Below are 14,134 nucleotides of genomic sequence, written 5' to 3' on the forward strand. Positions count from 1 at the left end.
AGAGAAATAATTAAAATCAGAGAAGAAATCAACAGGATTGAATCAAAAAAAAACATTACAAAAAATCAGCCAAGCGAGAAGCTGCTTTTTTGAAAAAATAAACAATATTGACACCCCATTACCCCAACTAACTAAAAAAAGAAGAGAAAAAATCCAAATCAATACAAAGAGGGATGAAAAAGGAAGCGTAACAAAAGACACCACAGAAATAACAAGAATCATCAGAAATTACTACAAGGACGTGTATGCCAGCAAACAGGGCAACCTATCAAAAATGGATATATTCCTGAACACATATTTACCTAAATTGAACCGGGAAGACATAGAAAACTTAAACAGACCCATAACTGAGAAAGACATTGAAACATAATAAAGGCCCTTCCAACAAAGAAAAGCCCAGGACCAGATGGATTAACTGCTGAATTCTACCAGTCATTTAAAGAAGAACTAATTCCAATTCTTCTCAAACTATTCAGAACAATCGAAAAAGAGGGAGTCCTCCCAAATTCTTTCTATGAAGCCAGCATAACCTTAATTCCTAAGCCGGAAAAAGATACAGCATTGAAAGAGAATTACAGACTAATATCTCTGATGAACATAGATGCAAAAATCCTCAATAAAATTCTGGCCAATAGAATGCAACAACACATTAGTAAGATCATCCACCCCAACCAAGTGGGATTTATCCCTGGTATACAGGGATGGTTCAATGTTCACAAATTAATCAATGTGATACACCACATTAACAGACTGCAGAAGAAAAACCATTTAATTATCTCAATAGACACAGAGAAAGCATTTGATAAAATACAACACCCTTTCATGATGAAAACTCTAAGCAAACTGGGTATGGAAGAAACATTCCTCAATACAATCAAAGCAATTTATGAAAAACAAACGTCCAGCATCCTATTGAATGGGGAAAAGTTGAAAGCATTTCCACTGAGATCTGGTACCAGACAGGGATGCCCACTCTCACCACTGCTATGCAATATAGTTCTGGAAGTTCTAGCCAGAGCTATTAGGCAAGAAAAAGAAATTAAAGGGATACAAATTGGGAAGGAAGAACCCAAACTATCCCTCTTTGTAGATGATATGATTCTTTATTTAGGGGATCCAAAGAACTTTACTAAGAGACTATTGGAACTCATAGAAGAGTTTGGCAAAGTAGCAGGATATAAAATCAATACACAAAGGGGAAACCATTTGAAGTTAAATGGACACTATGAGAAACAGTGACTTGATCAGCCCTTTTCCTGACTGTTGATGTACAATGTAATGCATTATCCCTTTCAGTATTTTTTGTTCTAGTAGTATTAGTTGAACTCTTTAACTAACACACAATTATTCTTAGGTGTTTAAATTGAACTGAAAAGTGATCCCTGTTAAATATAAGAGTGGGAATAAGAGAGGGAGGAGATGTACAATTTGGGACATGCTTAAACGGACTTGCCCCAAATGGTGGAGTTAGAAATGTGCCAGGGGATTCCAATTCAATCCCATCAAGGTGGCATGTACCAATGCCATCTCACTAGTCAAAGTGATCAATTTCAGTTCACAATTGATCACACTGATAGTTCTAAGAGTCAAACACTAACAAGATTAGTGTCTGCTAATACTAACTGATAGAATAAAAAAGGGAGAGAATGATCCAACATGGGAAATGGGATACAATCATAGAATGGCAAATGTCCTAAGCAGCACTCTGGGCTCCGAATCAGCCCTTAAAGCATTCGGGTCTGGTTGAGGAGCCCATGAGAGTATTTTAGGCATGGAAATCCAAGACACTCTGGAAAAAAAAAAAACCTAAATGAAAGATCTCTGTGAGTGTGATCCAAGTGGAAAGAATTAATGGGGCCTTCAAATAAGGAGGTACCTTTCTCTGAAGGGAGGAGAGAACTTCCACTTCGGCTATAACCCTGGCTAAATAAGATCATAGTCGGCGAACTGAAAAGGCTTCCATAGCCTTGGAAACTCATGACTAGAGCCTAGGGAGATTACTGACACCATAAACAAGAGTGTCAATTTGTTAAGTCAACAACAGGAGTCACTGTGTACTTATTCCTCATGTGGGATCTATCCTTAATGTGTTGTGCAGTGTGTAGTAATGCTATAACTAGTACTGAAACAGTATTTTACACTTTGTGTTTCTGTGTGAGCAAAGTGATGAAATCTTTACTGAATATATACTGAATTTATCTTCTGTATATAAAGATAAAAGAAAATGAATCTTGATGTGAATGGAATGGGAGAATGAGTGGGAGATGGGAGGGGTGTGAGCAGGAGGCAAGTCATGGGAGGGGGAAGCCATTGTAATCCATAAACTGTACTTCGGAAATTTACATTTACTAAATAAAAGCTAAAAAAAAGAAAATGAAGGAAAAGAGAAATGGAGACAATTTAATATGGGGAAGTCCAGCAATCAACATATATGGGGAGAGAGTACACATTCAGGAGAAGGGTAATCAAGGCATAACATAGGGAAGACGGAATAAATGCCAATGACAACAAGAGAGCAATCATTTTAAAGTGGCAAGGGAGGAAAATTTTAAGGGAATGTTTACCACATCTTTTCTGAAGATCATCTGAAAAAAGATGGAAAAAATCAGTATAAATATTTTTGTTATGGAAAGCAACATTATGAATTTTATAAACTTTTAAGGGGATAAAGGAATGTCAAACATTTTTATCTGAAGTGCATCTGAAAGTAAGATGGAGAAAACCAATATAAATATTTTGTTTTGAAATGGATAAGAAAATTCAAACTTATGTAAAATGCAATGCAAAATTTAAACTCAGTATATCGAAACACACACACACACACACTCACACAGATACACAAACACAGAGCCATCCTGCTGGAAAACTAATTTTATCTAAGTAGCATGCTATCCATAATTAAAGCAAAGGAATAAATTTGCTTCATTTAGAAAGAACAGAAATATTAGTTCTGATGGTAACTATAAAATATGTTTTAATGAATGCAATTCACACTTTTATTTTAGCGTTCTTTGATACTGACTTTGATTCCCAGTAAATATGATATTGATTCTCATTATCATGGTAGCTGTGTTGTATTAAGTCATAGTCAACCCTAAGTTAGGGACTCCTGAGTCATTAGTCCTGGAAGAAAATCTGAATTCAGAAGCCCCTAAGTCTCTGGTCACCACTGCACCCAAAATATCACTAAGTTTTCCATGCTTGTGTGTCAACAATCTGGACACAGAATAAATAGACGTTTATAGGGAAGTAAAGCCATGGTGAACAAAAAAGGGAGGTGAATGATAGAAAATGAAGGAAAAGAGAAATAGAACTGAATATGGGAAAAGTCCAGCAGTCACCACATATGCGGAGAGAGTAGACATTCAGGAGAAGGGTAAGTCAAAGCATGCAATTAGGGGAAGAGGCAATAAATGCAAAAGACAACAAGAGTGCAATCATCTTAAAGTGGCAAGAGGGTAAAGGCTGTCAGCGAATACTTACCAAATCTCTGAAGTTCATCTAAAAATAAGATGGAAAAATCAATATAAGTATTCTTGTTATGTAATGCAAGGATAAGATAATTCTAACATTTTAAGGGAATAAAGAGATGTCAGACAATTTTACCATTATTTCTCTGAAGTTCACCTGAAATTAAGATAACAAATCAATATTAATATTCATCTTACAGATTTCAGGGTTAAAAAATTCTAAACATTTAAGGATATAAAAGAATGCCAGAATGTATTTACCATTAGTTCTCTGAAGTTCACCAAAAAAAATAAATGGAAAAAATCATTATACATATTCTTGCTATAAAAAGGTTACGTAAATTGCAAATTATGTAAAAAAAATACCAAATTTAAACTCAACATATAGACTCGCACACACACACACACACACACACACACACCCATGCTGCTGGAAAACTAATATTGTCTAAATAACATGCTATACTGATTTAAAGAAAAGGAAGAAACTTGTTTCACTGAGAAAAAAATAGAAATATTGGGAGACCCAGGAGGCAAGATGGTGGAATAGGAAGGGAGCACACTGATAGTCCGGGGAGAGACAGTTTAATAAAAGTGGAGATACTGCAGGTTCAAGGAAAAGTAGGGGAAGAAACAGCAGAAGAAACTCTTCCGGAATGAGTGATTCACAGTGGACCTGCATGGAGAGCGTGGGAGCCCACAGTTCGGGACACCAGCGGCAGACTCAACAGACCAGCACTGGAATGCGAGGTGAGCCGAACCTCAATAGCCCAAGACACCGGCAGGCAAACGGAAAGAGGAGACTAAAGGGAACAACCCCGGGGGGAAAAGTTCACCAGGCTAACTAGAAGAGAGAGAGAGAGAGAAAAAAAGTGACTGATACGGAAACGGTTTCTCTCTCTCCGCTCACCTCTCAAAGGCCAGCAAGACAAAGAGCAGGCACCATCTTGGACATACGTCATCAGCAGAGCGACCTCAGGTCTGCACCGGCCCTGAGCCTAGCAGAAAAACCTGACTCTGGGTGGGGTGAATTAACAGGAGATTAGGACCTAATGAATTTGTAGTGCTACTGAACTGAGACTGTGAAAAAAGAGACGGTGGGGGAGAGAACTCACGGATTCACATGAGTACTCTCCAGAGATGCTACAATTCCGTAACTTTGGCAACCCAGTGGGAGACTGAAGGAGAATTTGAGCCCACTCTGTGGGCAGAACAGATTCCCTGTGTGGTCCTTGGGAAAGAGCTTCCAATCTCTGGCTCCTGTGGGTATATCATTTGCCTGCTAACTACCTCCAACTTCGTTCAGCTGTGCGGAATTACTTCCCTTTAGAATCAAAAAAAGAAAAAAAAAGAGAGAGAGAGAGATCTACCATGCCTAACCTGGGAGTGTCACCTTTGGCACACCAAACAGAGCTCTCAGGCCACACCCATCTCAAGCCTCTAAGGCTCCATCAAAAACAGACAGTCCACCTAATCTAGAGTCATAGTATAACAAGAAAAAGCACCACAGTGAAGAAACCAAATATCTCCAATATGCCAAATAACAAACACAAAAACCGAGATAATAAAAACAAGGAAGTCACTAATGAAAAAGACACCACAATTCAAGATTATGAAGATGATGAGATAGAAGAAATGCAACATGTAGATCTCAAAAAATTGATAAGAACATTAAAAAGTTCTCAAAAAAAATTCTTGAACTACGGAAATCCTTATTGGACAAGATAGAAAATCTCTCTCATGAAAATGAAATATTAAGGAGGAATCAAAATGAAATGAAACAACTAGTAGAACAGGAAACTGTGATAGTGACGAGAAATCATAATGAAGTGAAGAATTCAATAGATCAAATGGAAAACACAATAGAGAGCCTTACAAACAGAATGGGTGAAGCAGAAGAGAGAATATCGGACTTAGAAGACAGAGAACAGGAAAGGATACAGTCAGGCCAAAGGAAAGAAGAGGAAATTAGAAATCTAAAACATATTGTTGGGAATCTTCAGGATACTATTAAATAACCCAACATTCGGGTTCTAGGAATTCCTGAAGGCATGGAGAGGGAGAAAGGATTAGAAGGCCTTTTTAGTGAGATATTACCAGAAAATTTCCCAGGTTTGGAGAAGGACAGAGAAATCCTAGTACAGGAAGCTCATAGAGCCCCTAATAAACACGACCAAAAGAGGTGCTCACCACGACACGTTGCAATCAAACTCTCCATAGTGAAACATAAAGAAAAGATTCTAAAATGTGCAAGAGAGAAACATCAGATTACTCTCAGAGGATCAGAGGATCTCCAATCAGACTCACAGCTGACTTCTCATCAGAAACTCTACAAGCTAGGAGGGAATGGCGAGATATAGCCCAGGTACTAAGAGAGAACAACTGCCAGCCCAGAATATTATATCCTGCAAAGCTATCATTTGTGAATGAAGGTGAAATAAAGACTTTTCATAGCAAACAGAAATTGAAAGAATTTGTCAAAACTTGTCCAGCCCTGCAAAAGATGCTTAAAGATGTGTTGCACACAGAAACACAGAAACACGGTCATCAATATGAAAGAAGGTAAAGGAAGGAAAGCTCACAGCAAAAGATCACAGGGAATTCAAAGCATATATTAGAACTTATCTTTGGCAAATGGCAGGGCAAAGTTACCACTTATCAATAGTCACATTGAACGTTAATGGCCTGAACTGTCCAGTTACAAGACACAGATTGGCTGATTGGGTTAAGGAACAAAACCCATCTATTTGCTGCTTACAAGAAACACATCTTTCCAACAAAGATCCATACAGACTGAAAGTGAAAGGCTGGAAAAAGATATACCATGCCAACAGAAATGAAAAAAGAGCGGGCGTAGCCATCTTAATATCGGACAACATAAACTTTACCACAAAAAACTGTTAAGAGAGACAAAGAGGGACACTATATAATGATTAAGGGATCAATTCAACAGGAAGATATAACAATTATCAATGAATATGCACCTAACTACAGGGCAGCGGTTTATCTAAAAGATTTGTTAAGGGACTTAAAGGGAGACTTAGACCCCAATACAATAGTACTGGGGGACTTCAATATTCCACTCTCAGAAATAGACAGATCAACAGGACAGAAGATCAACAAGGAGACAGTAGATTTAAATGACACTATAGCCCAAATTGATCTAACAGATATATACAGAACTTTAAATCCTACAGCTAAATGTTTTACATTCTTCTCAGCAGTACATGGAACCTTCTCTAGGATTGATGACATACTAGGCCATAAAGCAAGTCTCAGCAAATTCAAAAGAATTAGAATCATACCATGCAGCTTCTCAGACCATAGAGGAATGAAGTTGGAAATTAGCAACTCAGGAATCCCTAGAGCATATGCAAACACATGGAGATTGAACAAGATGCTCCCAAATGAACAATGGGTCATAGTAGAAATCAAAAGAGAAATCAAAAATTTTCTGGAAGTAAATGAGGATAACAGCACAACATACCAAAACTTATGGGATCCAGCAAAAGCAGCGTTAAGAGGAAAGCTTATAGCAATAGGTGCCTACATCAAGAAATTGGAAAGGCACCAAATAGATGAGGTTTCAATTAATCTCAAGGAAATAGAAATTCTGCAGCAAACCAGATCCAAACCTAGTAGAAGAGAAATAATTAAAATCAGAGAAGAAATCAACAGGATTGAATAAAAAAAAATTACAAAAAATCAGCCAAACGAGGAGCTGCTTTTTTGAAAAAATAAACAAATTTGACACCCCATTGGCCCAACTATCTAAAAAAAGAAGAGAAAAGACCCAAATCAATAAAATCAGAGATGAAAAAGGAAACGTAACAACAGACACCACAGAAATAAAAAGAATCATCAGAAATTACTACAAGGTCTTGTATGCCAGCAAACAGGGAAACCTATCAGAAATGGATAGATTCCTGGACACATGCAACCTACCTAAATTGAACCAGGAAGGCACAGAAAACCTAAACAGACCCATAACTGAGACAGAAATTGAAACAGTAATAAAGACCCTCCCAACAAAGAAAAGCCCAGGACCAGATGGATTAACTGCTGAATTCTACCAGTCATTTAAAGAAGAACTAATTCCAATTCTTCTCAAACTATTCAGAACAATTGAAAAAGAGGGAGTCCTTCCAAATTCTTTCTATGAAGCCAGCATCACCTTACTTCCTAAGCCGGAAAAAGATGCAGCATTGAAAGAGAATTATAGACCAATATCCCTGATGAACATAGATGCAAAAATCCTCAATAAAATTCTTGCCAATAGAATGCAACAACACATCATCCACCCCAACCAAGAGGGATTTATCCCTGGTATGCAGGGATGGTTTAATGTGTGCAAAACAATCAATGTGATACACCACATTAACAGACTGCAGAAGAAAAACCATATGATTATCTCAATAGATGCCGAGAAAGCATTTGATAAAATACAACACCCTTTCATGATGAAAACTCTAAGCAAACTGGGTATGGAAGGAACATTCCTCAAAACAATCAAAGCAATTTATGAAAAACCCACGGCCAACATCCTATTGAATGGGGAAAAGTTGTGAGCACAGCACTGGCCCATCTAATTTACTTTTTTACAATTTTTGAAGATTCATTTATTTATTTGAAAGAATTACACAGAGAGAGAAAGAGAGGGAGGGAGAGAGAGGATATGAATCTTCAGTCTCTGGTCCACTCTCTAAATGGCCACAATGGGGCTGTGCTAGTGCAAAACCAGGGGCCAGGAGCTTCAGCCAGGACTCCTACCCAAGGGGACAGGACCAGAGCACTTTGGCCATGTTTCATTGCTTTTCCTAGGCCATTAAAGGGAGCTGGATCATCTGGGACACAAATCAGTGCCCTTATGAGATGCTAGCATCACAGATGTCAACTTTACTAGCTACGGCACAATGCCAACCCCTAATTTACTCTCCATAAATGTTTTATTGATGTATACACACACACGCACACACACAATTTCTATTTTATACTATGTCATTGACATTGGCTAGAACAACCTAAATTATATTGAATTCCCTTGATTTAATATTTGAGTGTTGTATCATAAAAAATTGCTTATTGGTCATGTGTGATGGAAATTATTTGCCAGAGCTAAAATTTTTTCCTCTGTTTCTAGTATACAGTTTTTACTATTTTATATCAAGTGTGCTTATATTTAACTTTTGGGATATAAAAAATGATCATTCTGCCGGTGCCGCGGCTCACTAGGCTAATCCTCCGCCTAGCGGCGCCGGCACACCACGTTCTAGTCCCTGTTGGGGTGCCGGATTCTGTCTCGGTTGCCCCTCTTCCAGGCCAGCCCTCTGCTGTGGCCAGGGAGTGCAGTGGAGGATGGCCCAGGTGCTTGGGCCCTGCACCCCATGGGAGACCAGGAAAAGCACCTGGCTCCTGGCTCCTGCCATCGGATCAGCGCGGTGCGCCGGCCGCAGCGCTCCGGCCGCAGCGGCCATTGGAGGGTGAACCAACGGCAAACGAAGATCTTTCTCTCTGTCTCTCTCTCTCACTGTCCACTCTGCCTGTCAAAAAAAAATTTAAAAAATGATCATTCTTCTTATTTCATATATTACTTTGGAAATATCCTCTAACATATTATCTAATTGTAGAATCATTATTGCATTTCTGATCATACTTAGTTGTCAAAGATGTATAATCTCTTCATACATTGCTTTATCATGTTAACTACACTTTCATTGAGATTTTCGCATTTATATTTAGAAATACCAATTATTATTTAAAGTTCATCACACTTCATTTATTTAAGATGAGTAGAATGGTTTTATGACAATTACTTGTTAGGTTCACAGAGTGTCCCAGTTGTAAATCCTGTACTCTTGGACGAGGCCATTAAAGTTTGTAAGTCTAAGATAATATAACTACTAACCAATGTATTTCTGAATTATTATATATTTGGACAACAATAAGATTGAAATTGCACAAACAGCAATTACTGGAAATGCAACTTTTTAAGCAAGATATTTTAAAAAATTATACAGGTTGTAAATGATAATATGTGGCTTCACTTTTTGTTATAATGCTATATATTGATTCATTATTATTCCTCTGTTATCTATTCTCATAAGATTAAAGGGCCTAATGAAACTTTTTAATTCATGTTCATTACATCGACATACAGGTAAGACCAGAGCATCAAAATTTTCCAAAATAACAGGGAGAAATAATCAATTTAAATAACTAACCATAATTGCCATGCTATCCACTATAATAGATGTTATTTATGAATATCTGTGAATCAAATTACCAAGTCTATTTTAAAAAATGCCTAAAATTATGTGCCTCAAGTAGCAGGGACTGAGTTCATAGTTCTTTAGGATACAAGCCTGAAATCAAGACAGCAAAACACTTGTTTCCCTTGAGTGTAAGGAGAATCTGTATCATGAGTCATCCATAACATCTATTAGTTTGCTGCCAATCTAAAATGTTGATTGTTTTATATAATTTTTCCTTCGTCTTCACGTGGCTGGTCTTTGTCTCGTCAATTTGCCTTCCCTTATATATATATCTTTTGCTGATTACAAATATCTAATTTTCATAAGGACATCAATCATAATGGATTAGAGCAAACCCTTATAACCCATGTGAATTACACCTGCATTGACCTATTTCCAAATAAGATCATGTTCCAAGATGGTAGGGTAGGATTTCTTTCTATTTTTTAACTTTTATTTAATGAATATAAATTTCCAAAGTACAGCTTATGGATTACAATGGATTGCCCCCCATAACGTCCCTCCCACCCACAACCCTCCCCTTTCCCACTCCCTCTCCCCTTCCATTCACATCAAGATTCATTTTCGATTCTCTTTATATACAGAAGGTCAGTTTAGCATACATTAAGTAAAGATTTAAACAGCTGGCTCCCACACAGAAACATAAAGTGAAAAATACTGCTTGAGTACTAGTTATAGCATTAAATCTCAATGTACAGCACACTAAGGACAAAGATCCTACATGAGGATTAAGTGCACAGTGACTCCTGTTGTTGACTTAACAAATTGACACTCCTGTTTATGGCCTCAGTAATCACCCTAGGCTCTTGTCATGAGTTGCCAAGGCTATGGAAACCCCCTGAGTTCAGCGACTCTGATCATATTTAGACAAGGCCATGGTCAAAGTGAAAGTTCTCTCCTCCCTTCAGAGAAAGGTACCTCCTTCTTTGATGACTCGTTCTTTCCACTGGGATCTCACTCGTGGATATCTTTCATTTAGGTTTTTTCTTTTTCCCAGAGTGTCTTGCCTTTCCATGCCTGAAATACTCTCATGGGCATTTCATCCAGATCTGCATGCCTTAAGGGCTGATTCTGAGGCCAGAGTGATGTTTAGGACATCTGCCATTCTAAGGGTCTGCTGTGTATCTCACTTCCAATGTTGGATCGTTCTCTCCCTTTTTGATTCTATCAGCTATTATTTGCAGACACTATTCTTGTTTATATGATCCCTTTGGTTCTTAGTCCTATCATTATGATCAATGGTGAACAGAAATTGATCACTGGGACTAGTGAGATGGCATTGGTACATGCCACCTTGATGGGATTGAATTGGAGTCCCCTGGTATGTTTCTAACTCTACCGTTTGAGGTAAGTCATCTGAACATGTCCCAAATTGCACCTCTCTTCCCTCTCTTATTCCCACTCTTACATTTAACAGCGATCACTTTTCAGTTAAGTTTCAGCACTTAAAAATAATTGTATATTGATTACAGTATTCAACCAAAAGTATTAAGTAGAACAAACAAAAAAAATACTAAGAGGGATAACATATTAAGTTGCTCATCAACAGTCAGGGTGAGGGCTGATCAAGTCACCATTTCTCATAGTGTTCATTTCACTTGAACAGGTTTCCTTTTTGGTGCTCAGTTAGTTGTTACCTATCAGGGAGAACAAGTGTTATTTGTCCCCTTGGGATTGGCTTATTTCACTCAGCATAATGTTTTCCAAATTCTAACAGGGATCACTTCTCAGTTAAAATTTAAACACCTAAGAATAGTTGTGTATTAATTACAGAGTTCAACCAATGGTACTAGAACAAAAAAAAATACTATAATGGATAAAGTATTACATTGTACATCAACCGTCAGGACAAGAGCTGATCAAGTCACTGTTTCTCATAGTGTCCATTTCACTTCAACAAGTTTCCCCTTTGGTGCTCAGTTAGTTGTCGCCAATCAGGGAGAACATATGACACTTGTCCCTTTGGGACTGGCTGAATTCACTCAGCATGATGTTTTCCAAATTCCTCCATTTTGTTGCATATGACCGGGTTTCATTGTTTTTGACTGCTGTATATTATTCTATAGAGTACATGTCCCATAATTTCTTTATCCAGTCTACTATTGATGGGCATTTGGGTAGGGTAGGATTTCAATATATTAATTTCTGATGGACACATCTCAATTCATAGAATTTTTATTTATAAATGTTTTCAATATCAAGAGTGAAGATCAATGAATATCTACAAAATGAAAATACTTATGTGACAACAGTAAAACCATAAAATTCAAAATTAATATTCTCATTTGATTCATGTCACCCTTATCAGTACCAACCAATTTAATTACAAATAGCCACAACAATCAAATCCATCAACTGGCTGGAGTTTGGATTTTAGCAGTAGAAGTGATTTTAAAAAGAAATAAATCTTTTTCCATACATCTGTTGGAGACAGAGACATAATATTTGCATTTAGATTTGATGCTGAATGACTACTGGTTCTCAGTGGGGAGAAATGTATGCGGGCATTTCAAAAACTCTCTAGGCAAAATATTTTTTGTTGACTAAATGGATGAGAAACTCAGACCCCATTATATTATGTCATTAAGAATCTCATAAAGATACATATATATTGAAAGTGGAAGGCCAGAAAAAGATTCCAGTTAAATGGAAACTAGAAATGAACAGAAGTAGCTATTCTCGTATCACGTAAAATAGACTTTTAGCCAACAACTGTAAAAAGAGACAAAGAAGGACATTACATTTGGATAAGAAGATTGAATCAACAAGAAGATAAAACAATCAAATATTATATACACAACACAAGACTATCCAGATACATACAGCAAATACTGTTAGACCTAAAGGTCTAATACAATAATAGTGGATGACTCCAATACAATAGTGGGTGATTTCAACACCCCACTCTCATTAATGGACAATTCATTCAGTCAGAAAATCATCAAAGATACATCAGAGTTGAAGCATACAATGGAGCAAATGAACCTAACAGATATTTGCAGGTCATTTCACAAAAAACTACAGAATACACCTTTTTCTCACAGTACATGGAATCTTTTGTATGGTAGAGCATATATTAAGATACAAGTCTAAGTAATTTAGTAAGATTGAAATCATACCATGTATCTTCTCAGCTCACACACAAATTAACTGGAAATCAAGAACAAGAAAAAAATAGAGCATTCAAAAATACATGGAAATTCAACAGCATGCTACTGAATGAAAATGGGCCATAGAGGATATTAGAAAGGAAATAAAATTTTTTCTTGAAATAAATGTTAATGAAGACAATATATCACTTACGTATCTCATAACTTTCTACTATTAAAAATGAACAAATTAAATGATATTTCTGAGCAGATTTCCCACATCTAAGTGTTTGGGGCCCATTCCTGGTTCCACTATCAATTTCAGTTTTCTGCTAATGTGAATCCCAATAGGATATTTGGGTCCCTGATACTCATGTGGGAGCTTTGGATTGATTTCTGGATCCCAGCTTCTATCTTTTCCAGCTCTAGCTGTTGGGGCATATAGAGAGTGAAACAGCAAATTGTATTTCTGTCTCTCTGTCTCTCTCTCTCTCCTCTCTCCTTCTTTCTCTCAATCTTTCAAATAATAATGATTTTAAAAAAGTATCTGAAAATACGTTTTTCCTAAGAAAAAAACATGCAAACAGACAGTTTATGCATTTTTAAAAACCTTCAATATTACTATCCCAGTCATCTGGAAACTCTGGTGTCCATCCTCCACTTGGGCCACCACCACTCACCTAGTTATCATTGTACCCCAGGGAGAAGCTGCAGCCGCTGCAATCAGCCCTGGTCACCATAACCACAACCATGAGCAGAAAGGCAGAGAGGCAGCAGGTCCCGCTATGCCACCTGTCATTCCTGCCCTCAGGGAAGCAAATCAAAGCCCAGTGCCATGGGAAGCACAGTGAGTAGTGGTCTGGGAGGCCTCATATCTGCAGCAACTACCAGTGTCAAAAAAAAAAAAAAAAAGAGTAATTAATTGTGTTGGGAACAGTAAAATGGTTCAATATTAGAAACAGATATATTATGGCTTCACCAACAGAAATTATAGCAAGGGAGACATATTTGTATACTAGGCTGCCATAAAGAATAGCCCCAGGAAGTCCCTTCACAGTGTAGAACCTGGAGAGATTGTGAAGTTTGATATCGTTGGAGAAAAGGGTGGGAGGCAGCAAATGTTACCAGCTCTTTTGGAGTTCCCGTATAGGCAGTGCACATGCAATAGATCTTAATGATTATAAAAGTTCTCTCATAGGGGTCCTCCATACAATGACCAGAATTACCAGAATAGTGAGAGTGGGGAAAAGAATAAATTATCTGGGAGTGTTATTTCCGTTCTAATATCCTCTATGGCCTATTT

General features: G+C 37.4%; 1 pseudogene; it reads right to left on the minus strand.

Moving 5' to 3' along the window:
• LOC138849877 (butyrophilin subfamily 1 member A1-like) overlaps positions 1 to 14,134 on the minus strand; it is a 40,286-nt pseudogene that overhangs the window by 9,811 nt on the left and 16,341 nt on the right.

Source organism: Oryctolagus cuniculus, chromosome 5, assembly GCF_964237555.1.
Source record: "Oryctolagus cuniculus chromosome 5, mOryCun1.1, whole genome shotgun sequence".
In the NCBI taxonomy this organism is placed as follows: domain Eukaryota; kingdom Metazoa; phylum Chordata; class Mammalia; order Lagomorpha; family Leporidae; genus Oryctolagus; species Oryctolagus cuniculus.